This window comes from Mauremys reevesii, linkage group 6 (genome assembly GCF_016161935.1).
Source record: "Mauremys reevesii isolate NIE-2019 linkage group 6, ASM1616193v1, whole genome shotgun sequence".
NCBI lineage: Eukaryota > Metazoa > Chordata > Testudines > Geoemydidae > Mauremys > Mauremys reevesii.
In genome coordinates, this window is record NC_052628.1 from 40164743 (window position 1) to 40169662 (window position 4920).

The following is a 4920-nucleotide window of genomic DNA, read 5'->3' on the forward strand; positions in this document are numbered from 1 at the left end:
TAGCCACAAACTTCTGAGAGAGACCTTCTTCTGGTCAAACACCATATGCAATTTATTTATAGTCTTCTCCCCCCACCTTTACAAATGTGTACAGCTCTGTCTATGCTGCAGCAAACACTGCTTAGCTCATTCAGCCAAGATGAGAAGAGACAGAAGGTGTCTTCCCCCTGAGAGATCTCCCCTGGCTCTGATTCTCCAGAGCCTGCCAGTCTCTCCCTCTTCCCCCCCCCCCTCCCTTTCAGTGCCTTTCTACTTTCTGGGCTAAGGAGCCATGTGGTCAGTGATGGAAGTGGAATCCATTTCTTACCGGTATGGGGTGGGGGCAACAGGAGGCATGTGACCTCCTCACGTGACCCTGTATGTGACTCCTCCCCACCCCGCACCCAGCCCAGGGCCCCCATGCTCTCCCCGTCCCCTTCCCATGATCCACCCTCCCCCCCTTACCTGGGGAGCATGGTGCTTTTTCTTCCTCCTCCTGTGCCTTTGGGACTGCAGCGGTCAAAGGAGCAGAACGTGGGGTCACTCGGGGGCCCCATGCCCTCAGCTCTTCCAGCCAGGGCCGTCTCCAGGGGTTTTGCCGCCCCAAGCAGCCAAAAAAAAAAAAAAAGACGCGATCGCGATCTGCGGCAATCCAGCGGGAGGTCCTTCGCTCGGAGCGGGAGTGAGGGACCCTCCGCCGAATTGCCGCCGAATACCTGAAAGTGCCGCCCTGCTCCGGAGTTGCAGCCCCAAGCACCTGCTTGATAAGCTGGTGCCTGGAGCCGGCCCTGCTTCCAGCATGGCTCTACTGCTCCCAGCCCTTCCACGCAGGGTCTCCTTCATCTGTACAGCAGCCCCACCAGAGGACAGAACTTCCTACAGCGAACTACAGTGTCCATTAAAGTGTCAGGGGGGTGATGCTATGGAGAGCCAGAGGTAGTTCAGCTAAAAGACATGTCCAAACATGCTTTGACAATGCTTAGGATTGATTGTCTATAATTTGCCCGCTATTATTGTTCTGGACTTCTCCTAAACCACATAAATTACAACAGGTTGTTGAGTATGGACCGTGGTTTACTAGGAATGTGTGAGACCACGCAACTATTTCTCTTGTGATGAGCCTAGCCAGAGCCTTGTTCACAATGTAAGGCTGGTGTATGAAAACACAGCAGTACTTACCATCTGCTTTTACTGGGCGAAGTTTCAAGTTTTGCTGTTAAAAACCAAAACAAAAGCTTGTTACAGTGAAAATACAGAATTTTGCAAATCTGTTGTAATGTGACATTTTTACCCATTAAAACTGACAGCACTCCAAATTTCTTAGCCATTAAGGCCCTGCATAATTCTGTCCCTCCCAAATTACCCACCCTTGTCTCTTTTCATACTTTCCTCTGTTATTTGAAAGATGCCCCCCTTGATGTCCTGTTTGTTCACTTTATTCCACAAGTGTGTCCTCCCTATACGTGGAATGCCCTCCATTCGCTAGTCCACATGGCCACTGTACCCTTTGTGATTCAAGTCCCTTCTGAAGACCAGCTTCTGCCTATACCTACAAGAAACCCACTAGCTGATTATGGCAAGACTGTGGGATACTTGGGGACAGTCTGTCTTTTAAAAAATATATAGTACACCTCTACCTCGATATAACGGTGTCCTTGGGAGCCAAAAAATCTTAACGCGTTATAGGTGAAACTGTGTTATATTGAACTTGCTTTGATCCACTGGCGCGCACAGCCCTGCCCCCCCCCCCCCCGAGCACTGCTTTACCATGTTATATCCGAATTTGTGTTATATCAGGTGATGTTATATCAAGGTAGCGGTGTACTAGAGCATAGCTAATCACCATTTGTCCATGATCTTTGTGCATTGTACCTTTTTTCTCTTCCCCTTTTTTAGAGGGTAAACTCAAGACTGTGATTTTTTTACCTTCTTTTTTGTCTGGACACTGTGGATGCTACTGGAAACAAATAATGAAAAATGAAATAATGCAGGTAGGCTTAAATCTCCTTGGCCAATTCCATAATCAGTCCATTAGACTTCAACTAGACTTCAGTTGCAATTGAGTCATTGGACCAGATTACAACAGAAGTCTAATTTGTAGCATAGCCAGGACTTGTGCAGGAGTGGATTTAACTATGTTTTCTAGCCAGCCTGGTCCAAGGCTTTAGCATGAGCAGGGTTATAGTCATGTCAACAGGACAAACTGGAACTGTGTTGGAACCAGGTGCTTTAGATCTCCATGTGTAATCAGGTTAGACCCTCTGAACAGTGCCTGTGCCAAAGACCGAAGCACCACAAGTACCTTGAAGCATACAGGCAGCGGTAGAAATTTTGGAGTACTGCAGTCTTCAGCTTCCCTTCTGGATGAGAGACCGCAAGAATTAGCAGGTTAGGCCCCCTAGCTGCAGGAAAGGATTAGCAATTTGTGAATGCTTTAAAACTGTTTGGCAGGACTTGAGCCAACCCAGCTTTACATTCCACGTGAAACAATGGGGCTGATCCTCCAGTGCCTTGCATCTTGTGTAGTCAGTTATGCGTAGCTATTGGAGCTGCTCAGATAATGTGCTGATGAGGGCCATGTAAGTACTTAGATACATTCATTTACATGCAAAAAGTGGTAGAAAATGCTTCCATTCTGATACTCAGTGGTGAAAATGACTGCACAAGAAGTAAAGAATCAGCTTTTATCTCTGATTACAGCAGGTAACTTGAAATCAAGCTTCCTGAGCTATATTCTCAGGCACTGCGACTAACTTGCTGTGTGATCTTCAGTAAGTAAATTGGCCTGTCAGTGACTCAGTTTACCCATTTGTAAAATGGAACAATAAAATATAATCTACTAAAGAAGCACCTAAACGCTCCAGTTCCACTATTAATAAAATAAAGTAAAATCAAAGCTTTGACATTTGACTATAATTATTGCCTAGGTGTTATATTTTTAACAGCTTTTGAAATTCTCACATCAAACACAATGTTCTCTGAACCAGAGTAAAAGAAATGATATACTTTCTCTGAACCAAACAATGTACAGATAAAATCTATCAAATGTATGTATGTTCAGAGAAAAATTCTTCACACAGACTAATCCGAAAAAAACTGAAGCACCACGATCTGCACAATTGAAAGATACCCCAGTGGTATCATAGGACATGCTCTTTCTTTTTCTTTTCCTGTCAGTCGCCAATGCTGAAAATGAGAGTTAAGTTACATGTCAAAGTTGTCAAATGAGGATTTAAAAAAAAAAAAAAAGCCACAGCATGTGTTTTGTCAGGAAATGAAGGGTAAAAATGCTCAATTAGGACCAAATCTTGAGGTCTTTCCTCTGGTAAACAACATCTCAGTTCAGAGGTAAGAGTAAAAACTGCGTAAAGGCTTCAGAATTTCCTTAACCCTTTTTAACGCTTTAATGTTTATTGGAAGAAATGGTAATCAAACAAACCAGCTGGAAAGTGGTGTGACTGGCTGTGAAGGAAGTCTTCTCCCATAGTCTAGCAGTTGCAAACAAAAAATGTTAGTCAACCTTACTGGGTAAAGTACTGATAATTAGGAATCAACAGAAGCTTGAGGACAGGTTTCATTAAAATCAAGGCAGTGGGATAGATCAAAGAAGCCTGATGCTCTAGAGGTAGGGAAGGGCTGTTTATAATGTGCATGCTTTTCCTGGTACAGAGGAAAGATAGTTTCCTTTTCCAAAATGAAGTAAGCATTGAAAAAACCCATACCCTTTTTAAGTTTTAAGTGCCCAAACATCCTGCAGATTACATAATGCTTCATGTTAATCTACTTTAAAATTACGCATCCTTTGTGGAAATATTTCTGCTTCTTCACAAGACACTGTCAAATCTAGAATCTATGTTTTCAACCTAGGAGAAATGAACATGTTTCTTTCCTGGCCCTGAGTGTAAAGGAAAGTTTTAAATTGAAAGAGTCTAGTCATAGTTCAGGGTTGATGAAAGGTGCCTTGTCCAGATGAGGTAGATGTTTGAGAAGGGGTGGAATTGCATTTCTCCTGGAAAGGACTGAGGATAGCCCTCTGAGCTATGGGAAGTCTGGTGGTGCGGTCTCATGGGAATGGCCCTTAAGTTTGAGAAGGGTAAGAGACAGGCAGAGACCAGGTGTGGGACATATGTTGTTGTTCTGCTCTTACAGGAAGTCTCACTGAAGGCACCAACGACAATGCCAAACAGAGACCCTATCCCATGGCTCAGGTTTTCAGAGCCCAGTAAACTGGGAGGAAGACTGTTACCATATACAATTTTGTTATAAATGAGATGCCCAAGCTTGCCTATGTTACCAAGGCCTGGCTTGTGGTATGTAACAGCATGCTGCTCCTCTAGTTCACTTCCTGATCCGACTGAGTTCCTGTTGGATCAGACTCTTGAGCGAGAGACTTAGTGTTCTGGATAATTTTGTTGTCCATGTCAATGATAACTTGGTATATCTGCTTGAAGACATATCGCCTCCATGACAAACAACACTCTGTTAGGCAGTTTTTAGCTTGATGCATATTGGCGAGCACACTTTGGAGCATATCTTAGAATGGGAGTTGATATTGGAGGAATAAAATAACATCTTTATCATGGTGATCACTTACTCCATCTCCAGGGTCTTGTTAGGGTCTCCTCCTATTTTGTTGGGACAGAGGATCTTTTTAAACAATGCACCCTAGGAACTGATGACATTTTCCTGTGTTCCAGAATTTTGAGGGATTATGCTGCTCAGTCACTGAGCAGCTCTGCTGACATTTTAGTAGAATACTCTGACAGCACACTATCCACAAACATTGACAGACCGCCACACAAATCCCTCAGCACCACATAGGCCATCATGGTTTCCTTGTGATTGATGAAGGAAGAGGTTACAGCATCAGTGGTGGAAAGCTCATGGAATTAGATTAATTGCAGCACAGAGCAGTTTTACTCCGCTGTGCAGTGGCGGTGA

At 44.0% G+C, this 4920-nt stretch overlaps 1 long non-coding RNA gene across 1 annotated transcript; it reads right to left on the reverse strand.

The window, feature by feature from the left end:
* Window positions 1-700: 700 nt before the first annotated feature.
* LOC120408028 lies at window positions 701-4633 on the reverse strand. Its single transcript, XR_005600374.1, has 3 exons — window positions 4574-4633; window positions 1159-1192; window positions 701-899 (listed from the first exon to the last, which is right to left on the reverse strand). It is a non-coding gene; the product is annotated as an uncharacterized LOC120408028 (long non-coding RNA).
* Window positions 4634-4920: the final 287 nt, after the last annotated feature.